Source organism: Anser brachyrhynchus (assembly GCF_964034855.1).
Source record: "Anser brachyrhynchus genome assembly, chromosome: 6".
Classification (NCBI taxonomy): domain Eukaryota; kingdom Metazoa; phylum Chordata; class Aves; order Anseriformes; family Anatidae; genus Anser; species Anser brachyrhynchus.
In genome coordinates, this window is record NC_137700.1 from 34,415,419 (window position 1) to 34,438,838 (window position 23,420).

The window sequence follows — 23,420 nt, forward strand, 5'->3', positions numbered from 1 at the left end:
AGTTGTGCGTTAGCTAGATGCATGGAGCTAAATCTCTGCTTGACCACAGACGCACTTTGTCACATCACTTACATGCCTTCGCTGTTTTTTTTTTGTTTGTTCGTTTGTTTTAAATATGGCCATAAGTCCCTACATATGGTTTAAAGTACCAGCCTGTCACTGGAGTTAATCTAAGGAATATCAGATCCCATATAGTTTTTAGCGGTACGTGGACAATTTGGACAAAGTATCAGATTTTTTTTGTGTGTGTTCTTACATAAAAAAACAAAGCAACAAACAATAATAAAAAGAACCCACTGAGGCCAGAAACCAAGCTTGCTCAGGAGATTTGCGGCCCAAGCAGGAAAGAGGACTCAGGTGTCCTGAACTCTTAGCATTTAACCTTTTATTTAAACTTTCATCGCCTGCCCCCTCAAGCTGTCTGCAGTGCAGACCGTTCTTCTTCTCTCCTCCTAACTGTAAACTTCTAGGAGGTCCTTATACGCTTGGCAGGAAAGTCACATCACTTTGAGTATGTAGACAAAACGCCAGGACCAGGACTGAGCACGTGGGGCTGAAAAGAGAAATCCTATCTGTGCAGTGGAGCCCGAGCTCGATGTTGGTTATGATTTCTTCCTGCCAGCTGGTCCGAGTAATTACATAACGTGGCAAGCCAAGTCCTGCTTTGTGTAATATGTACATTTGTTTACAACCATCTTTTAAGGCAAAGACGATATACGCTGCGTGTCCTCCTTTAACTGTACTTCTTTTAAGAGTGCAATCAACTAACTATTAATTAGCTAGCTGGCATAACAGTATTAAAGGAGGCTGTGCCTGTTTTCTTTCTCCCCAGACCACGCGTCCTGCCCCGAGACCTGCCTAGCCCCAGTGTCAGGAGGTGATGGGGCACATGCCCTCTGCTGCACCTGACCTTTCCAAGGCATGAGTCACTGCCGAAGTGCTCCCGGGGCGTCTGACACTTGCCACAGAAGGTGTACGGTCAGTGCCTCGGAGCATCTCCTGTTCCTGGTGGTGCCTGTGCTGTTTTTCCCATGATGATTGGGAAATGTGTGTGGGATAGCTTCCATACAGGGGACCAGCTTGTGCATTGCTGTGGGTACTTATCACCGTCGACAGGGAAAGCTGACACGGTATCCCTGCTCTCTTCTGGGATGACATGAGGTTTCAGTGTAAGGTACAAAGGAATGAGGTCAACCACAGGCACTGTCAGCTCTGCTTCCTCGCAAGCAGACATCCTAAGTTATGAAGACAAAACCCCAGGGAAGCAAGGACTCCACCAGAGAGAGGGAACAGGTGGAGGAAACATGAAATATATCCCAGCAAATCCATTATGGACAAGTATTAGCACTTCATCTGCAACGCATGACATCGTATCACTGTTCCAGCTGCTGAATCTTTGAACCGTCTTGTGAAACTTGTTCAAAACCCCAGAGGAGGATTTAGGTCCTGAAGCTCTCCAACCTGTTTCAGCAGGGGGTTGTGGGCAGTTCACAATTATTGGCAGGACGAGGCTGATGATCTAATGCCTGTGCTAGCAGGAAGGAGGCAGGCTGAGGCTGTTGTTTAGGACTCTTTTTAGGAAGTATTAGTAAAGAAGAGCCTGTTTGTCTTTTTGCCTGTAAAATACAAAGCAAGGATGCAAATCAATGCACACACACACCTGTGGGTGAGTGACTTAATGGGTTGTTGTTGCATTATCCATGGCACCTGCTTGTGTAGCTGTGACACCCAGATGTGCCTTGGGGATTTCACTTGCTGCAAAGACACATCTTGTGCTGTGTGGCATCCTTGAAAATCCCTGTGCTAGGCAGAGCAAATGCAAAAGTAATGAAGAGACGGGGGCTGAAATGAAGAGGCTGATGGGAAGTGGAAAGGAAAGGAAGGGAAGGGAAGGAAAGGAAAAAGGTTTTGGATGCCATTCAGGATAAGATGGCTGTTTAGAGATAGCATGGGAGTATTTCAGAGGAGGAAGAGCAGGGCTGGTGGGAGACCAGTGATGCTGTGAGAGGAAACCAGTGCCATTTGTGAGCTTAGGGAAGGAAGCGTAAGGAGTGTAAGGATCTCGACCCCATTGCTTTCTCCCCGTGGAAGAGAATTCGCCTTCCTTATTGGTGCAACATCCTCCTTCCTGCTCAGTCCCTGGACTTTAGGAAGTGCCTCTGTGATGGAGTGGTCTTGCCAGGGAGATTTATTGAGGGTCACATCTGATACATGCAAAGCAAGACTGGCATATCCTAAAGGTAAGCAGCTGCTGGCCGCCTTGGGGTTGGATGTGTCTGGTGACCTCAGACACTTCATGGTGAAATGAAATGGGAGTTCAAAGAGCTGCTGCAGAGAGAAGAACCATGGGTGTCCTGTTCTGGGAGGGAAGGGTCGAGGTAAGTCCACGAGCACTGAGCACATATATTTAGCGGTGTGGTGTGATGCTGTGTGTGCCACCTGTTGAGTCCCAACACCACAGAGGGTTGCCAGAGTCTAGTGCCACAAGAGCACAAGCATGGGAACTAAGTCAGTTCCTTCATGCTAGTGCAAGCAGAAGCCTGGTTCTTCTGGGTCTAGATGGTCCAGATGGTGATCCAGCCCTGCAGAGCAGCAGAGAGAGCAGCTAAGTCAATCGCAGCTTCAACAAGCATACTCTGCCTCCGCATAGCAATATTGAAAGAAAACATTTAATTTAAGAAAATTTCCACCATCTAAATAAAAGCTGCTCTGGGCTAGTTTAATTTGTGTTGTAGCTGTGTGTTTATTTATCGTGTGACTTGATGCTACAGCACACACTACGCAAGGGTATTGCCACAGCAACAGCAGTAGCACATGCCACATTTTCTGCCTTTTGAAATGCAAAGCCTTGTCTCGAAGAAGCTCCAACACGCCCTGGCTGATGGAACTGCATCCTTTTGCATGATGGTTTAAAAATAACACGTGCACACAGAGCGGGCTCAGCAACAAGACATGCTTTGCCCTGGTTCTGCAGCTTCCTGAGAGCACAGACGGATGTTTTGAGGCCATGTCCGGGACATGCCAGGGAAAGGAGCTATGGAAGGGGTAGCAGAGCTGGGGCTGATCACAGGAGGTGGATGGAGAAATGACTAACAGCAGACAGCTTTTGTAGGAGGCAGCTCCAGTATCAATTTGTTATTACACATACGATTGCTGCAGGTTTCTGTGTCATTGTTCTGGTGCTGAGTGATTGTATCTCCACTCACTACAAAAAGAGATGGCAAGAAGTTATGCTGATTTGAAACCTGACTCAATGTTTTTAAAGTCAGAAGAAACAAAAGATGGTTGCCTGCATCTGGATCACCTATTGCCTGGCTTATGACAGACAGGGCTCTTTTCTTCTGGGGGATGCTTGGGGCCGTCTGTGATTCCAGACATTGGTGACTTCGTCCATCTCCTTCATTTTCTATTGTAGAAAATTGGTAGATTTTTTTTAGAGCTTGACCTTCATGAGCTTCTGTATCAGAGACCTCATTTGTAGTCATCATAGACAAACATTCTCAATATTCAGTGGGATATGTAGTTACACAGACCTTGCTGTGCCCAGCCTTACCAAAACTGGTTTGGGAAGCACTGGTCTATAGCGTATCCCCTCCTGCTTTGTGGGCCTGGTGCAAGGCAAGGTCAGCCACGGTCTCTCCTTGGCTTTCTTGGGACGTCTCCTCCAGAGTTTACCAGATCTGAGAGCACAGAAGGAGGAGAAGCATTTCTCCTGGCCCAGCTGCTCACTCCCTTCTATATTTAAGCCCAATTCTTTTGTAAGATTGCCGATAGGAGGCTGGTCGGTGCCATCCTGGCTTGTAACACAACCAAAGGAGCTGCTGTCGTCTTGGGCCCGAACCACTCCTGGAGCCATCTCCCTCCTCACGGCTGAGATACACCAGGTGGCTCTTGGCTTGGTGAAGGTTTTGGTTGGCTTACCTGTTGGTTTAGAGCCGAACTGGCAAAGGCAGAGACTGCTCAGAGCAGCTTCTGTACGAAGAGGCGTAGGAAAGTCTGACCAGCTGGGAAGGGGCGCCAGGACCTGTCACACCAGAGGGGTGTGTGGCACAGCTCTGTCACTTCTGGGTGGCACAAGAATGGCAAAGAGGGAGCAGTTGTTATATTAAGGAGAATCGGATGAAAATATCAGGTAGCATTTTTCAGACCAAGCAATAGAAGATGCTTTTCTCCACACAACTTGTCTTGCACACAGTGCTGAATGAAAAATCCACTGAGAGCTATTAAACGCAGAGGCACTATCTTTGGGTCAGGAAGTGTCTGGTATTTCTGGGGAAGTGTCACTACAGGCTTTCCTGGGGTTTATATCTTCCTTAGGCATCTGTCAGTGGCTGCTGTCAGAGACAGGATGCCTGGCTATGGCCCTGGGTACATTTTTAAGTAAGGCCGGACAGGTTGGCTGCCCTTGGAACAGCCTGTCCCTGACACAGGTACAACACCCTGCTTCAGAAACCACCGTCTCCCCCCAGCTCACTTGCAGTTCCCTGCCTGGGAGGAAGGTTTCCATGCAGAATTTTGCCCAGTGCTGGTGAGGAAGCCCCAGCCCTCGCAGAAATCTGCACGCCCTTGGAACGGGATGGTTGTTCCTGGGGAAAATCTCACAGGACCACAGGGTGGGCTGTTTCTGTGTGACCTGGTCCTGGTCCAGCTAGCCTGGCCCATAATGTGTGAATGGAGCACTGTTGTGCTAATGTGACATTTTCCCTATGTAAACACTGGTCTGGTATCCTCAGACAACATTAAAAAAAAAAAAAAAAAAAAAAAAAAAGGCCCCGTCCAGGAAAGCATCTGGCAATTTGCTAGATCTTCTAGCAAAACTTGTAGGTTGCTCAAAGTGGCAACTTATCACTTGCATCATCAGTGCTAGATGTAAGCAACACACTTTGGATTTCAAAATGAGACTGGTGGAGGAATTCAGAGAACTCCAAATGGGTCAGGTTAGCTGTCCTCCAAATTTTCTGGCCTCACACTTGCCTTACACTATGGAAAAGAGTACAGGAACGGGAGCAGGTGCCTAAGAAAGCAACGTGCTGGGTTTTAATGGTTCAGTGTATCTAATGTGTCCAAGATGTGCAGTGTGGTTCTCAGCTGCTGGTGTCCATGGCTGGCTCTCCAGAAGTGCTGCCAGGTCAGGCTCCAGCCTTTCACCACCACCCTTCAGAGCCTGCACAAAAAAATAACCAAACGCTTTGGGAATGTCTGGGGTGAAGCCTCATTCAGGATGGGAAATTACATTTCTACTCTATCACGTAGGTATCAGAGGTGAGTCAGCTTTGCAGAAGCCATAAAAATGTAAGCAGTATTTTTTTTATTATTATTACAGAGGAATACTTTTCCCCAGGGAGCAAAATCAGTGCCCTTGTTTTAAAGAGAATCCTTCCACTGATATTTTGTTTTGACTTCTGCTCCAGGCTCTCAAACCTACTGCTCAGGACTCTTGCTTTACTCCACGATTACTTTATTTCTGGAGCAGCAATAGGACAACAACTAATTTCATAGGTAATCTAGAAATGATTTCCCTTTTGCAAGAAGACAAGTTGCAAACAGGAAAGACTCGATAACTTGGGAAATGTATGCCCCTTAGTATATATCCAAACTCTCCTGGGCCATCATGGTGTCGGATTTGAAGGGGACAGTTCGGTGCACACAAACACAAACTGAGCACCACTAACACATCCCACAGCTCAGTCATTTCCCCTGGACTTCTCTGGCTGCTGTTCTTCACAGGGTCTCAAGACTGAATTTACACCCTGCCTTGCCTCACCGATCCCCTGCATTTTGGCACTCCTGAAACGTGGCTTTTGAAGATGAAGCAAGCTGCTCCACTGCCAACGGTAGCTTCCCTTATTGCCCGAGGAGCAGCAGCACCAACAAACCTCCACTGATTTTAGACCAGCACCTACACAAGGTCCTGCATACGTTACTCGGCCGCTCGCGAAGCTGCAGTGGTTCCAACATAGCAGAGGAAGTTGAAGACAGGTGACATGATAGCCCGTGAACCAGCGCCAGATTCTGCTGTGCGTGGCATCTGCTGCCACACTTAACTGGCAGCAAAGCCGCATCCCAACTCATTTGTATCTGATTTCTTGGCAAGGTGGAAAAGGTAAATTTTGCTTCTTTACAGTGATGAGTTTTTTTTCCCACTTTTTTATTTTTATTTTTTTTCTAATTTGACAAGGGGAAAATAAGCTCTACAGAATCAGTGGAGAACCTGCTTTAAATGTCAGCGCATCTACAAACTGAACACCTGAGTGCTCTCTTCTCCCCAGCTTCTGCAAGGGACTGGGAAGTGAGCAGAGTTAAGGGAAATGAGCAGAGTTAAGGTGAGCCTGGTCCATCGCAGAAGCCACAGCCCTGTCCCGTCGCAGCCCAGCTGTGCAGCTATGGAGGGCAGAGAGCAGCAGGTCTCCTTCCCCTTCCTCCCATAAGTCAAACACTTTCTGAATGTGCCACTGCAACAGGAAGCAGGGCTTTGTCTTTGCAAATGCCATCATGCTAAATGATCCCTCCTGAGTGCTCCGGGATGGAAACACAGGGGTGGCTGGAGCCACAGCCATGCGCAGCCTGGTGAGACCTCGGCAAACTCCCCGTGATATTTACAGAGGAAATGAGAGGCTCCTTCAGGCCTCTCTGCAGAAAATGAACTCAATTAAAGCTGTTTAATATATGCCTGGTGCTGTGTCTAATGCTGCTTTGAGAGAGCCCTTCTCTGCCATGAAAATGGAAACGAGCATTTGCTCTCAGCCTGGCAGGGCAGTGCCTGCGTGGTGTCACCTTCTTCCAACACCGAGAGTGCCGGTACAGGACCAGAGTTCTCATTCTCTCCTTTCTAGAGGGAGCATAAAAATGCTGCCTTAAAGGCGGACGGGTGATGCAAGTGGAAAAAAAAAAACACCTTGTGCCTTATTTCTTGCACACATGCAGAGCAAGAAGGGGGATCCCTTTCGAAGAGGAACGGGAGCTCCCCGCCAGCAGCTGCCCAGCTCTGTTTGGCCACCCACTGCTCGCAGGGACCTGTGGTGCTGAAGGGCACCAGCCTGGTTTCAGTGTCCTGATTTTCTTCGCTCTCCCGGCAGTTCCACCCCACGCCCCACCCGGCAGCGGCGTTAATTACGGGTTGGGGATTGCGTTGGGCTGCACGACTTACAGACGGGAGCGGTGTGGGTCACTCTGCCAGGGCAGGTGAGCCACGGTCAGTGGGACGCTGTGACACACCGCCCCGAGCCGGGGCTGGCCTGTGCTGCGGGCACAAGGCAACACAGGCATCGTTGGGCAAAGCAAGGCACAGCTGGGGTGGCAGGCTGCATGGAGGGGGACGCCTCCCTCTGTGTGTGGGATGCAGCAAGCGGGGATGCAGCGGGCAATGCCAGCATGGGCAAGGTCCTGGGTTGCTGTAAAACAGCTCCTGGGGTGCACATGTCCAAATAAGCCCCAAGGGCATGGCTCTCTTAAAGGCTTCTATCCCCAGTCTTCCTCAGGATACTCTTGGGTGTGGCTATGGGGGGCCACAAGGCTGAGGAGAGTCCAGGGACCACTAGGGGAAGGTGCCCCACATACCCTCAGAGGGTTAGCTAGTAGGCAGTCCGTATCTGTTTCCTAGTGCTGGGCTTGTTTTCTTCTCCTGAAATCTGGACCCGGCTCATTGCAGCTGGGCACAGCACTGCCCAGCTGTGTGAGCCACGAGCCCTCTCTGCAGGCTGGCCAGCCCCCAGCCCGTCCCCTGGCCGAGGGATCAGCACCAAAGCCAAGTGACTCTGGCTTCGCAGCCCAGCCCAGGGCAACCACAAGGCTCTTCTTTTCGTTTAGAAAGCTGATGTAAAAAATGATGATAAACTAAATGTAGATCTATGCATCAATTATGTGGGATGCCAGACCTTGCACCTGTAGCATAATACATAACAGAGCCAGTTAACTGCCTTATCTAATGATTGCTCTGAACAGCACACAAATCTCATTACGCAGGGTGAGCTGAAAACCATTTTTCAGTCAAAGCTGATGAGCTTGCAAAGACTTTCTTTGCCCAGCTCTCTCTGACTGCAGGTTTGTCCTCTTCTCCTTGGAATCCTTCCTGTTATTTTTCCACCTTCCTGTCGCAGGATGCAACGCTCATTACAATAACAGATCCAACTTTGAGTGGAAAAACTCCTCTCTACAGTTGTCTTCGAGATTTCCCAGTTTCATTCCTGTTTACTGAGCCGCAGCCCTGACCCCTCGGCTCGCCCTGCCAGGTACAGCGTTGTGATAACACAGCAAAACCAAGCCCAGCGCTCCTGCGTGTGTGCCCGTAGTTAGCAGGCAGAGTGTTTTCTCAGGACACTTGGGTGGGCAAAAGATGCAATGTGAAGGTTTTAGTCTGCCCAGCAGTTTTCGAATAGCATGTGTCTCAGCCCTGAAATCATTAGGTTTTTAAACGAAGGGACACGAAGTGATCTCATGTGTCGGGCCCAAGAGTTACCATGTGTCAGGCAGCCCCCCCAGCAGGTGTAGGTGTTTCATACAACACAGGTGGTCGGATGCTGCAACATGGGCCTGGAGGTGTTTGGCCATTGCTGGGGATACCCAAACTGAGGCGGAGGAGGCCCCAAAATGCACAACTCTTCCCTGCTTGCAGAAGGACTCGGGCTGAGGCGTGCGGAGACACTCTGAGACCCGAGGCCTGGTGGTGCTCGAGCATCCCGAGGCGTCAGGAGCTCACACCACGGGCTGAAACACACAGCAGCAGTTCCCGGGCAGAGCTGGGAGGGAGCATCGCTCTGCTGCTTCCTGCCTCTTGCCACAAACAAGGTTAAGACACAGTCACAGGAACATTTCCAAAATCATATTAAAACCAAAGTCCCGCTACCAGAAGTTCTCGGTACTCAACTCACACCTAAGACACAGATGTGGGCACCTAGCGATGAGATTCTCCTCACCTAATATTAATCACCCAATCGTGAGGTGTAAACTAGTGGTTTAATTCCTCCTGTAGTTAAAGGAGGGAAGCGGCTATAAAAGCCAGCCCACCTTATCCTCTTAGCTGCTCTCTTAAGATGGGATAAGTCAGTCTCTGAGGTACCTCTGCTTAGGAGCTTGGAGAGCTGGAGAAAGCCAAACTCATAAACATCAAGCAAACAAGCAGAAGATGAATCCCAACCTAATAATGGAGCCCTTCGATGAGCTTAACCCAAACTTAAAATTTCTGTATTTGTTTCTTAATCTGGAAGGTGCTTTACAAGCCCTGACTGGACAGCCTGCTTTGCCTCTCTGCCCCTCAGTGCTTTTGAAGTCCGGTCAGAGATGCTCCCAGCACGTGCTCTGGGTTCCTGACTGAGATACCCAGGAGGAGGTGTTGAGGTAGAAGAGCAGCATCAGTGCAACTTTATTTGGAAAGGATTTTGTTGACGGGATTTCTGTGGTTTTTTTTTTTTTGCTTGCCTGTTTCCTGTTGCTCTTATGTTATCAGCGTGAAAATATTAAATTATTGGACCCATGTAGCCAGTAAGACTAGCCACAGCTATTATATAATGTCTGGTTGCAGCAAACATCTCACCGATTATTTCTTTGATTGCAGTGCAAACGTAACCTGTGTACAATATGTGGGTTACCAGGTAGAGTTATGTCATGACTCAGGATGAGCCAATATCATAAGCAAATGTTAATGAAGGGTGGGATTTTTCATTAGTTTCTCTGTATTGACCCGTTTCAGTTCCTACTGAAGGCAGCAGCTGAAGAGAGCTCCTCTGCCCTTGCTCTTTTACCTCTTCACCAGTTGTTAGCTGGCTCCTGCAGCCCAGAGCAGCCGCTCCCCTTGCCAGCCACAGCACCTCTCAACCCCAGGTAGGGGATAAGGGAAAACATCCTCTCCTGGGTAAAGAAGTGGTGAAAAGAGGCAAAACAAGAAGGTGGGGATAAATGGTTGGTTCCCACTGTGGGTGGTTATGGAGCAGGTCCCGCATGGACCAGGCCTCTGCAGCCCAGACCAGCGACAGAGATGGGAGAAGGTGCTGTGAGAGCTCTGGAAGAGGTGCGCTGGGACTGGGTGCTTCTGGCTCCTTGTGCAGCGGGGGTGCTGGCGGTATTGCCAAGGAGCAAGTTCAAGGCAAACAAAGAGGGGCTTTTTCACACAACCTGTGCCTGAGCTGTGGAAACCTGGTCTGGTCCTGGAGGCCAGCGGGTACAAACTGGTGAGACAACTTCAAGAAGATCTACCAAGGGCTGTTAGACGTCGCCGTGTGTAGCCCCACACGTTCCCTCAGGAATTCCCTGTGGGCAGCTGTTGGAGGCAGGACACTGGGCTGGAGGGACCTCTGTTCTCCCCAGGGTGGCTGTTCTCATCTTCCATGGTGTTATATAGTCTTAGGCTCCTTCTGGATTAAAAATAAAAGCTTTGAGCTCACGTATTTCCTTATGGAAAAAACAGCTATCTTGGGATCCTGCTTATACAACTGAAACAACTTCTGATCTCCACCCCACCGAAAGACAAGCAAAAGGCTTTTATGCCCTTTAGGATATTAATGAACAGAGCTTCCTCTGAAGAGAGGATGTTTGGAGCACAGCTAAAATCTCTGCTCAGGAGAGGTTTGGTCCGTTGCACAGGGGACAAGCGATCTTACACAGCCCTCCCAAGCTAATTCTTAGCTATTAAAAGCCACTTCACTGATTTTTAGTACCCTTTCACCTATCTATCCTCTGCCTGTGCTCATTTTATGTTTTTATTTTTTTTTTACAGCAAACAGCACCCAGCTCACCAAGGAGCAGAACTAAGAAGCTTTATGACCTTTTAAGAAGGGAGGGGTGTTAATTTGTGGTCCCGATTCCACTTTGCCTTTGAAAAGGGAAAGCAGTTTCCGCAGACCACAGCCCAGCCCCATTATAGAGAAGCAGATAGTGCAAGATGATCTAAACCATCAAAAATAAATAAGTAGATAAACAAAGGAGAGGTTAAAAAGTAGCTTGCTCATTAGCAGATAAATTTTATACTAAGCTGAAAGCAGATTGAGGAGCGAAGCCCAGCTCTGACAGCCAGTCCACCCTCTGCAAATATTATGCACCAGGTAACAGAACTATTCTCATGAATCACTGCCTAGTGAAATAAATAAATAAACACAAAGCTCCCCGTAGTGATGGAGTGACTGACTGGGTTTTAGGCTGGGCTGCTCGATGCCGAGAAGCTGTGTGCAGGAGGAGGGATGGGAGCCCGGCCACCTGCGCTGCCACGTGAGCGAGAGGCTGGTGTGAGGGGTGGGCAGCGCACCAGCTGGGTCGGTCAGCTTTTTAGAGCCCAAAGAGGGTTTCAAGAGTTTCTCTGCAACTGAGAAGCAGAAGTGGTTTGGATTTTCCTATTCTGAACCCCTCCTCTCTACTTTCCAACTTAGGATGTAATTAAGGGATTGTTTTTAAGAGAGTACACCAAGAGGAACCTAACAACAACGGAGCCCTGCTATGCCTAGAACTGTAACAACCTCAGAAGATGCTGCAGATGAAGAAAGTTTTCCATCTGCATTTTCACTGCTGTATGTGCTGATTTCTGGCATCCCTGTTTTATCTGTGTGGCTCAAGTGGTGGTGGCGTCAACAGGGGCTGGCAAGGCCATGCAGGACACCTCTCGTCCTCCTGCTGCGGTGTGTGGGCAGAGGGGCGCTCAGATCTCTCTGCTCCCCTGTGCAGGGCTGGCTCGGTATTTTCACTGTGCTGGGGCTGGTGGGAAGCAGCTGGCTGTTAAATGAGCACCACTGTGCTGTCCAAGCGCCCCGAGGTAGCTCCTGGGTGGGAAGGGTGGCTGCGTGCTCGCCGTGGGCTGCTGGGGACAGGGGTCACACAGCCGCCGTGCGAGGGCAGAGCTGGCTGGGCATGTTCTGCGAGAGGTGGATGCTAACCAGGCTTTGCTGGAGGGTGAAGTAGAGCTTCGTATTGTGAATGCACTGGGAATCCTGGACTGCGCCGCCCCAGCTTGGGAAGGATGCTGGGTGCATCCTACACAGGCATTACAAACTACCATTAGCTTTATCACCCACAAATTCTTTGCAATGGTATGCAAAGTCAGCTTGGCAACAGCCCAGAATATTTTCTATGTTCACGTTTAACTCCTACGCCATCTCCTTGGATTCTCCACTGCTGCGTATAGGATTTCTGCAGAGCATCCCAGGTTATAAACACCTTGAGACAGAAATGGTCTTTTGGGTCTGTTTACCCAGTATATGGCTTCCTGCCAGTCTGGCCAAAGGCTGCAGTCCCTTAATACTTCCACATCAGGGAAAGATTAATCATAACAATCCTCAGCCTGGTGCATGTCTAGGTGATGAATCCTTCCCACACCTCTGTAGGACCAGTGCATGCAGGAGCCCAGTCTTGGGGTGTGACTTTACCGTGCCCCAGTACCGAAAGTCCACAGGTGGTTCTTGTGCTCTAAGCGTCTGGTACCATGCACTGCTTCCAAGGTGCAATAAACATTCCTACACCGTGCTTGGGCTTTGCACAAGAAGCATTTTGCAATGCCAAGAGGCTTGTGCTCTGAGCATCCCTGCCCCTCTGCACAGGTAGGGAAAATGAGATACAAGGAGAGGAGAAGACCATGTGTCCTAACCAGCTGGAGGGAGAGGGCAGGCCTCCCCATCCCTCCCTGCCCCAGCAGAGGCAGCAGTTGGAGGCTTTACCCCTGCACATTTCTGGTGTGCAAATGAGGAGGCAGCAGCGAAGCGTGTCCTTTATCCGCCGGGACAGAGGCCCACCGAAGGGAGCCCGGCCCCGGCAGGGAGCTGGGAGATAAACGCTGGGTGCTGGAGGTGGCCCCCTGCAACCGCTGCCAAGAACTCGGCCTGGAATGTGCAACCTGCCAGTTTGGGCTGATGGAGCTGGTGCAATGTGAAGGCTTAGTGCCTGGCTGTGATCCTCCCATCTCCTACTTCCTACACCTCCTTCTGGGGTGTGTCCGCGCCGAGAGAAGCCGCGCTGACCGACGGAAGAACTGAGCTGGCTGAACAGGAACATTGGTGGGGAAACCTTGGGTCACCTTGCAGGTCCTTGCAGTGGTTCAGTGATTCCTGGGCCTGCTTTTTGGCTGTTTTGCTCCAGCCCATCTGTATCCGCTTCTCCCTTCTGGGATCTGGGGGTTCTGCAGCGCAGGGAGCGGGCCCGCGGGGGAAGCCAGCAGGCATTGCGTTACGGGGTGTGGGCAGGAGCCGCGGCCGAACCAGCGCAGCTGCAGCAGCTCCTGTCCACCCGGTGAGCACCAGCACCTGCCTCCACGCAAAGGTGTGGGCGTTGCTGGGAAATCAAAGCTCAGCCCCGATTTTAGGAGGTGGAGGCTCAGCTGAAGGGAGGGGAAGCTTACGGCTGGCTCCTGGCTCTGCCTGCACTGGGTTGTGAAATGCAGCAGTGCACCAGTATCTGCGCTATGCAAACACCCCAGTCAACTACTTCCCCTTGTCCCCCAGCGTGGGGTTGCCATGTAAAGAGACTACACCGGGGCTCTGGTTCCCTTCTCATGTCGAAGCCTGCAGGGGACATGGTTTGCATGTGCCTCTCATCAAAGCAGCTGCCTTGAGGCTGCCTGCAGGACCGCAGGAGCTGGGCTGGGAGAGCACCTCGCACGTGGTGGAAAACTGGGCCTGGCCCTGCCAGCTGGGTCACTGGGGTCTCGTGGTTAAATACAGGCTCCCAGGACCCCAGAGCAGCGCACACGTGGAGGTGGGATGGTGAGAAGGTTGAACAAGGCTTCAGCACGACTCTGAGCAACTCAGCCTCTTCCACTTCATGGTCTGGCCACTGCTTCCCCGAGAAGGATGGAGGAGATAACACATGTGGGTTCGATGGCAGGAAGGCATCCAGCTTCGCATGTGTTGGGCTGTTGGATAAGCAAGTGTTTGTAGCACTTAGGATTGACGTAGATATGGCAGGTCCTAGTAAGAAACTTGTCTCATGTGATCTTTTGGTAAATGACCAGCAGAAGTTTGCTGTAATGTGGAGCAATTCCCTATAGAGCAATCACCTTTAGAGCACCTTAAATAGTTCGATCCATGCCTTGTGCTTTATGGGGACTCCAGAAGGACTAGTCTTAGCTGAGTGGCTGCAGCATGTGTGATACCCCATGGTCTGGGTGCCAGAGGGACTTGGGCTTGCCCTGGGGTGCTCTCCTGGACACTGAGGTTTCCAGCCTTACTCCTCTGTGGGAAATCTTATTTATTTATTTTGGCGAGCATAACTTCATTATTACATTTTATTCTGTAGGTTTAGGTGAAATTCCATTTTCCTGCTCACTCCAGTGTTATCTGATGTGGCTCCACTGTGGTTAACATTTGCTCCTTGGGACTTCTAACATAAACATTGCGTTATCCCCCAGCCTCTCAATATATCCATCTGTATTAGCACCTCCAGTCCGGTTTAACAACGTGTTTTATCTGCGGATTCCTGTTTAGCTTGGATTTTGCAACCGGCGTTAAGCCCTGTTGCTGGTGATTTCAGAAAGAGCTGCGAGCAGCTGGAGTGAGAGGGAACTTGTCCGGGCGCAGTCGGTGCTCGGTGCTTTGAGGGCTCTTCTCTGAGTTAACCTGTCTGTGCTGGGGCTGCGAGCCCCATCGTTTCCTGAACCTTTTCTCCGCGAGACTGCTGGTAATGCTCGCGGATCAATAGGGCCTTTGTAGCCTTCCACCTTCCCCAGGTGCTCCCCTCCACCTGACGCCAGCTAACATGGTTTGAACAAAGCACGGGGGCTCAGCCCACTCGCGCTGGCCGGTGAGGCGCTAGGAATTAGTTGGCAGGTTTTAATCCAGTAAAGCCTAGTTAACGCTGTCCTTGTGCGCTAAGCTGATTACGATAAATAAGCATGCTGTGTCTTAGCAGACGCCTGAAATCAGATCAGCCAAATGCAGTTAGACTGGCCAGGCGGCTTTTTCATTATTATTTTTTTTTCCCCCCTTTCCTTTTAACTCCCGCGGCAGTAAGGCCGCGCTGGCTTCGCTGCGAGGCCGGAGCCGGATTCGGTGCTGGCAGCTGGCTGCCGGCCACCGCCGGGGTCAGCAAGATGCGAGGAGCTCACGAGGAGCTCAGGAGCTCACGGGAAGCCCTGGCAGCCACCGGCTTGCCCTGCAGTGGCAGGGGCTGTGTGGGCTGGCTGGGGGTGGGGGAGACGCGTGGCATGGCACAGGGAGGCTGCAGTGAAGCCAGCGTCGTTCCTGCTGCCCCGTCGGTGGCAGGTGGGCTGCGTTGCCTTGCTACTTGTTCTGCAGTTTTAGGGAAGTGTCTGACTTCCTAGACAGCAAAACGTCCTGGCTCACCGATGGCCGCCCCTTTGGGGATTTGGGCACAGGCCCTGGGAGCAGGGATGCTGAGGAAGGGGCCAGCCACCCCTGCACGGCCGGGTCCTCGTGGTCAGGGAGGATCAGGTGTGGTGGGACCTCCGAGTCCCACCGGCAGCTCTCTGCTTGGGGTTGTCCTGTTCCCCCCCATGCCCTGCGGCTCATCCCTGTGACACTATTTCTGCAGACACCCCGGGCCTGCGGGGAGGGTTCCCAGAGCCAAACAGGGCTCCCGAGTGAGAGTTTCAGCATTTCATATCTGAATGCAGGCTCTGTTGAGCGGTGGGGAGAATAAAGCTCCCATTTAGGATATTGCTGCTGCCTAAGAGGCTTTAGGGATTGTTAAAACTCTTGTCTCTCAGGAAGTAGTCTGGCTTCATCTGTTGCCAATTAGAGCCACGGGGCCTGGGCTGGGTACTTGCAGCTTGCCGGCGACGCGGCCCAACCTGGGGACGCACATGGGGGTCACGTAAGAGCAGAGAAAGGGGCGAAGCTCCCACCGCGAGGAGAAGTGGAGGAGGTTGGGATGGGGAGGAAGGACCTGGCATCATCTAGCTCGGTTCTGGCCTGAATTAGGCTTCCCATGGGATCTGGGGAGCAGGGGGAAGGCAGCGACATGGCCCCCGCCCAGGGGTCCCCCACATTGGCACCCGATGTTCCCCCCTTCATTCACCCAAACCCTTGCAAGCAGACAAGGCCTCGCTGATTCTCTGGCCACGAGGCCATTGCAGCACCACTGCGCTTTGCGTTGGTCTTTGAGTTGTGAAAGCCCCAGGGCTGTTCTCTCTTCCCATCATTTTGGGGGTGCCAGAAAAAAAAAAAAAAAAACAACAAAAGACCCATCAGACAAGCTTGTTGGCTTTGCTGTGCTCTCCACTTCGGATGCCGAGGTCGAGAGGCAGCCCGTGGTCTTGTTCCTTGTTTCCAGCTTCTGTTGGCTGCCTGCACCCTCCCAGCCCCAGCAGCCCGGGCTGTGCCCACCTCTCCTCAGTCCATCTCCATCCAGCAGCCTCCAGGTGAGAGGCTCGGCCGCTGCCAGCCCGCTCCTCGCCCTGCCCTTTTTCCCCTGCCCTCGCCCACCCTGCCGTGCCTCCTCTCAGCGCCAGCTCCCCAGCTCGCCTCCCCTGGGTCCTATTCCACAAGTGTTAACTCATCTCTGGTTTCGCTCCCCTGATTTTCTCAGTTCTTTATGAAACTGGGACACGCAGGCGGCCAGACCCTCAGGGAGGTGCGCAGGCTGTCCTCACTGCTTTAAAGGCTCTTCTGGAGAGACACCAGTGCAGTGCGGAGGGGCCCAAAGCTCGTTTCTAGATACGTCCCTGGAGGACCAGCGGGCAGGGGAGGACGCCAGCAGTGGACAATCACACGCTACAGCAAAACCCAGGTCCCAGCAAAGCCTGACTCCTGATACAGGAATTACTGACAGGGAACGTCAGGCCTACTAGGTTTGGGGATCTTCAGGGCTGTGCTGCTCCAGCTAATTAATTGCTGTAATGAGGGTGAGGCTCTTATCAGATGCAGGAGGGAGTCTGCCGCGGGGGAGAGCAAGGGGAGAAGGCGAAGGTGGATTAACGTGTGGCGAGCGTTTTCTCACGGGGGATAGGAGCAGACCGGGGAGGTGATGGGGGCTGGAGGTCCCCAGTGACAGAGGGGCACACAGCGTCTTTCCAGGCCTGTGTTGTCAAAAAAAAACACAAGGATCCGAGCCCAGGCCTGCACAGCCCTGAGAGCTGCCGGTGTCGGGCGCTGCCAGGCCTGCTGCCGCTGGTGTTTCGGGCACGCTGCTCCCTTGGGGCTGGGGGGCAGAAAGCGTGGGGCTGAGCAGGCGTGTGATGAAATCCTGCACCCTCACCTCACTGCGGGGTTGCATCACGCCTGAAATCAAAAAAATGGGGGGGAGCCTGGCTGCTCTGCCTGCTGGCCGACCCCTCTCGGATGGCAAGGGGGTGCCCAGGGCAGGGGGCCCTGCGCCAGGCTCTGTGGCCTGGTGATTTGTGCCAGGTGTAGCAGCGAGGGGCGGCTCTGTGCGTGTGTGGTGGGGTGGAATAAAAGCGTGGGTGGCCAGGGGTGTTAACGCGCTGGCAGTAATTCCCAGCTCCGTGACAATGAACCGCTGATAGCATCGCACACGCCGGGCCAGATCCGGCGTTCCTCCTCCCGCCGGAGACCCTGATGAAAGCGGTGGGAATTGCTGTCTGAGAGTGTGATTGCAGGATCAGGCACATGATGACACCCTGCTTTTCTTATCGTGTCATCTCTGGCTCTCCCTGGCACTTTCCACTGCTTGAAAAGTCCCACCCTGTGCCCGTGGGACCCCCATTCCCACCAGGAGGGCTGGAGACGTGGGCAGGGCTGGCAGAAGCACCCTGCTGCTCCACCGGGTGCAGGGAGGTGGGGGAGCAGGAGGTGGAGGGTCACTGCCGCCCCCCAGCACCCAGCCCCACCAGGCAGCTCTGCTCCCCCTTCTCCATTTCTCCTTTGTAAACGCTCGGGTCTTTGTGTGGGTTCAGCGCAGGCGCCGAGTGTTCCCGTACACCTTCCTTTTGCACTTGGCCTTTCAAGAATCGGCTGCTTTGATGACATCTTTCGAGTTTATCCTAAAAATATTCAGCTAGCTTACAACTGGTGCTGCAAGTACGCAGGAGGATGTCCTTGTCAGCTTTTACATAGCTATACCCACGAAGGAGCTGTGTTCCCAAGGGAGCACAGCATCTTCCCCATTAAAGGATGTGCTCCTTCCGCCTACTCATTTCACAGTAATAAAAGGGCAAGTCTAAACTATTAAAAACACGGGTTATTTGTAGGTACAATGCAGTGAGTTGCCAGTGTGCCTGAACATGGGACTCCCATGTGATCCCTGCACCTTTGGATCGTGTATGTGGTTTCATGGCCTTTAAGGTATGACTACCCGGTCCAGTTATTCCCAGGCCAAACCCCACAACTTGTACTTGACTACAGCATTTCTTGGCTTGAAGACATCAGGAGAGGGAAGCTCCACCACTTCCTTTGGTAGCTTGTTCCAGCGATTTGGCGTCCTTACTGCTAAAATTGTGAGGCTCGTTTCTCCCATGAACTTGTTTGACTTGTGATTCCCCTCGCTGCCTTTTTGTGCTGGCCTCGCCCACCATGTCCAGTGGAAGAGGGACAGCTGAGTGAGAGTATTTCAAGTTTAAATTCTAGCAATCCAACACAACTTTCTACAGGTCTGCAGCTTATTTTCTCCAGGGAAGCGGTGGACAAAACACTAGCTGGTGAGCAATAACCCTTCCGACTCGAAAGGCTTGACCTCAGCACTCTCCTCCTCTGCCTCCGATTCTGTAGCAAGTTTTCTCCTGCAGTTAATTTAGAGGGAATCCCCTGCTGGAGGAAGGAAACAAAAATAGAAAATTCCTTTTGAGGAATACGCGCTGTGTAGCTAACCATGCTGGGACTGCATTGTTAGGAGGAACCTGGCAGAAATCAGGCCCACGGCACCCCACAGCCAGAGCATTTTTCAGTTTTGCAGCAGCAGCTGTCCGGCAGCCTGCTGTACGGATGCAATCCGGTCCTCCTGCGTGAGAGCAATAGAAAGTGTCTCCGTGTGAGCTGAATTCCAGTTCTTTTTATAAATCCTTTGCAATGCGTGTTTCAGCTAAAACAACCTTGCAATTAATCACACAGACAGAAGCCTGCTCTAACCAAAATGTAGGTCTGACATCAGCTCTGTCTCTGCTTCCACAGCCTGTCTGGAGCTCTGTTCTAAATGCATGGAAGAAAAAAGTTTAAGGAGCTGAAAGAGATTTCCCGTACGTGTTTGTTGTGTGGTGGCAGAGAGACAGCTGCAAACTGGAGCTATTAGCAGCTAACAGCAAGGAAATATCAGCACAACTGCTCGCTAATGGGCTTTGTCTCCCACTGACCTGCGCTTGCTGGAGAGCTAATGGGATGGCGTTTGACATGACAGCAGTGCACCGTCTCGTAATCCCACATGGCAGGGTCAGAACTCACGTCAGTCATTCCTCTGGTTTGTCTCACATGGGTGCCCGAGCTGCCTGGATGCGAGGGAGGGAAGCACCTGCAGCAAAGCCCTTAATGAGCATCTCCGGGGAGGCTGAGCTGCTGCCTGGGCGCGTGGCCACCTCCCGCAGGGAGCCCGGTGGGTCCCATCAGTGCCTGCCTCCCCTGCTCGCCTCCGCGGGGCAGGCAGCGTGACGGGCTCTGGGGCTTCTCCGCGTGCCCAGCGTGAGCTGATACAGGCTGACGGCTGCGAGGCACAGCCGTAATCGTGTGCTGTAACAGTCCTGCCAGTCATGGCTGGGGTGGGAAAATGCATCCTGCCCGCTACTGAATTTGCAGGGACTAGAAAGTGGAAAAGTGGATAAAATTGCCTGCTGTGAAAAATGGGTGCTGCTGAATCCCAGCCTCAGTTAAGTGAATTGGGTTTGGTGGTTGCTTGGTGGTGTGGTTTTTTTTTGTTTGGTTTTTTTTTGGTTTTTGGTTGGAAGGGGGTGGTTTGCATGTCTGTGTGCTTGTGTCCAGGTACAGCAGCCTGGAGGACATCAGGATCAGCCTCAGTTATCATTATCTGGTGAGCCGGAAAGCTGTCCCATTTCTGGCTGGAAGAAGGCATTTCTCACAACAGTTCCAAGACCAGCTCCAGGTGAGATGTGTGTGTGGTCCCCATCGCTGCCTGCCTGAGCTCCTCTCTCCCCGATATGTGTGCAGTGATCTGTTGCTCCCTGGTCCCACTTTCGTGCAGACACCACCACAATTTTTCCCTTACCATCTTAATTTCAACCCCCTTTTTTCCCCACTGTTGCACGACAGGGTGGCTTTGAAAGGAGCCCTTAACTTAAGTATTAAAACTCCCAAATGAGCATGTTCGTGTCTGGCTGCAGAGCATCTAGCACGATTCCCTGTTGGTGCATCCCACAGGAAACAGAAAGGATGGGAACAGCGGGGCGCCCACGCCATCCCCGTCCACCCTGTCCCGGGGCTCATTGCTGTGTGTCACTGCTCTCCCCCCTTCACCCACAGCCCGGCTGCATCAAACCCCAAGTGTACCAGCCTGGGAGCACGGCTGCCTCAGGCCCCTTCCTGGTTTCCAGCACTTTTGCAGGGTAAAATCGAGCCTTTGTCCTGCTCTGCATCATGAGGCTGGGCTTCCTGCGGGGAGGGACAATGCCCTGTTGTTCAGGGCCAGCCTGCAGCGAGCTCCCAGCACCAGTCCCTGCGGTGTGGGATGAGCAGTGCGGGGGTGAGCGCTTATTTTAGGGAAGGATGCTACCTGCCGCTGCTGGGGGCAGTGATCGCATCCACCCCTGGCGAAGGGGTCCGAAGCTGGTCGGGCTGAGCCCCTGGGAATGACAGTGCAACCTGGGGCAACGCGGAAATCGCACGGTGAAACATCTTCCTCATGACAAACCTCTTGTAGGTCTGCCCTAGGCAGGGGAGGACTTGTACCTCTGCTCGCGGCCCCTCTGAGGAGCTCTGGGCCACCGGGGTGGCTTGGGCAGGCCGGGGTGAGGAGGGAGAGCAGACGCTTGGCCTGGGAACGACTCGGGGTATTGCTAACCCATGCAAATAGCTCTCCTGTGGCTTCTCCCCTCTTTGAACACATGGATGGAAAATGCGCAGGCGGTCCTGGCGTGCCGACCTTGCGACAAGGTAGAGTCGCCCGATGGTGCCACCATATGGGAAGCACCAGCCCAGCTGTGACTGTCTCACCCTGCTGCTGCTCGACCACGCTCCTCTCCCTGTGTCTTCCCACCAGAATGAGGGACAGGGTGGAGGGAAACCCCGGGAAGCTCTGTCCCTTCCACATCCCTTGCTGCCCTCCCTTGCTTTCCGTGCGGGTTTGTGCTCAGAGGCGTTGCACCACACGTGTGTTTCTTGGTGGGAAACCGATACGGACTGCTGGCATTTCTGGTGGAGCGCACGGTGCGATGGAGGGGGCTGCTGCGATCCGTGCAGGAGCAGGAAAGAAAGGGGGTCCTATCACTGAATTCACGGCTAGGTGCAGTGCCAAGCACAGCCCTAAGCAGGCTCGCAATATCACGTGTTTTATTCCTGGAAAAGCTTTAGGAGCCCTTAGTTTGTTCCTGGGGCTGTGAGGATAAAGGTGGTGCGATGAGCACGCCACGGCGGTGCAGTGACTGGTTCCTCTGGGACTGACCTCTCAAAGGGAAAACCGTTTTGTAGCGTCTCTCTCAGGCTCAGGTGCCCAAGACCTTTCCAAATCAGCCCAAGCAAATAGCTTTTCCCCTTCCTGGTGGATAAGAAACGTGTTGTAAACAAGCAGAAGCTGTGGGGGATTCAGCCAGTGCAATATGCGTCTGATGTCCCGATTCCCAGAGCAGCGCTGCCGAGGTCCGGGCGGCGTTGTGGCCCTCCCCGAACCACCCTGCTGCTACGGCCGCGTCTCCTGGGGGTGCTGGAACTTGTGAAGGGTTAGGGGAAGGCTTTGCTGTGTACGAATTAAACAGGAGTCTTAATAAATCTGTCAGCCCCCTTTTCTAGTTGATGCTTGGGCCTCCCCCCACCCCCCGAGGCCACAGGCGGCCAGGGCTCTCCCCTGTCAGCACGCGTGAGGCCGAGGGGCGAGGGAGGGACCGCGGCCCCTCTGCGGCCGAAGGAGCTACCTGGGGAAGTTTCCCCCAGCACCAGGAGCTAAGGGCACGGCTCTGCCCGCTCCCCCGAGGGCTGGCTGGGCCTGCAGCCCGCGGGCGGCGCGTGCGGCAGGAGATCCTGCGCGGGGCCTCCTGCCGCATCTGCGGGGGAAATCGGCCGGCCGTGTCACCCCGCCGGCTTCTTTCGGCGGTAGGAAACTGCGGCGAGGCCTCGTCCTGTGAGCAGCACTGCGTTGGGAAGGGTTTCCAACACCGGTTTGATTTAAGAGGTGGCAAGGCGCCGACTGTTCCGCTGCGTGGGGCGGTAGCGTTATCGCTCGCCGCTCCTCCGGGTCCTGCAGGCCTCACATCCTGCGGGACACGGTGAGCACAGCACGGCGGGTTGTCGCTCGGTCTTTTAACTCCCCTGGTTTTAAGTGAACGGCATACTCGTTATTATTCACGTCCACATTTACTTCAGCTTCAATATAGTTATGTATACAAGCCTCCCTTTTCTCTTCAAGGTTTCCATGTTGGTTTTTTTTTTTTTTTCCCCAGCTCTGGGACTCCATATTCTACAGGGTTAGCGTATGAACCCTCTTTCTTATTTTGCCCACAAAGCGCCAGCAGTACTGGGGCAGAGCACATCCTTACCAGCACAGAGCGCTTCCGCGAGAGGAACGAAATCTGCAGCGAGCTGACAGCGATGGGGAAGTTTTCTTTCATAAAGATGCTCAGGAGGGCCATGCCATCAAAACGATACAATGTGGAAGCCACATCCTGCCGGCTTGGCTAATCTGTAAAAGAGCTTTCAGTGTTTTCCCTTGGAGTAACAGCTTTAAATTTTAATAAGCTGCAGTGTACTTTCACCGGATGTCATAAGCTGATACAAAGTTTAAATGAGGTTAAGCAAGTGGGAGCCTAGGAGAAATGAACGTGAGATGTAAATGATTTCCTCTCCTTCACAAGTTCGCTTCACTGGGACTATTTTGGAAAAAAAAAAAATCAATGTTTTTTTTTCCTTCTCTGGATGATTCGACGTCAGCGGAGGGAGACAACGCTCGAAGTAGTCACAGAGCAGCTTCAGCAGGATGGACGCTGAACAGAAGCGACACAGGATATTAATCAAGTTATTAAGTCTTGTTACCTTTGTCATTTAGCAGATTTTGGGAGAGCTACCAAGTCACACACTGCTCCACACAAGCCTGTAAAACAAGGATTTGTAGGAAGACTCCTCGAAAGGTCACCCGGCCCTACCCCGGGGCAGGATCAGCCCTGTGTAAGTCTTTCCGGGCAGGCGGTTGTTCAGCCTATTCTTGGAGCCCTGGGAGGTGGAGAAGCACAGCCGGCGCTGCCACTGCCCGTGTCCTCGCCTCCCAGAAACATCCCTTGTCCCCGAGCTTCGGCTTAACCTGCGCTTGTGGTGCCCCCGGTGCAAGGGGAGGTCCTTCCCCTTCGCGGCTATCGGTGGCTGCTGTCACTTCGGTCTTCGCCAGCCAGCCAGCCAAGGCCTAGGTCTGCTTTGTGTTTGTTTTCTCTTTGCAAAGGTGGTGTAAGGAGC

The 23,420-nt window shown here is 52.6% G+C and overlaps 1 long non-coding RNA gene across 1 annotated transcript in view; it reads left to right on the forward strand.

Moving 5' to 3' along the window:
- The window catches only part of LOC308197234, a 45,651-nt gene extending 22,567 nt beyond the window's left edge, over nucleotides 1-23,084 (forward strand). Inside the window, exons 13-16 of the long non-coding RNA XR_013952689.1 lie at nucleotides 833-9,333; nucleotides 9,551-9,587; nucleotides 9,686-9,816; nucleotides 10,709-23,084. This is a non-coding gene — a long non-coding RNA (uncharacterized lncRNA). The remainder of the gene's footprint in view (nucleotides 1-832; nucleotides 9,334-9,550; nucleotides 9,588-9,685; nucleotides 9,817-10,708) is intronic.
- The last annotated feature ends 336 nt before the right edge of the window (nucleotides 23,085-23,420 follow it).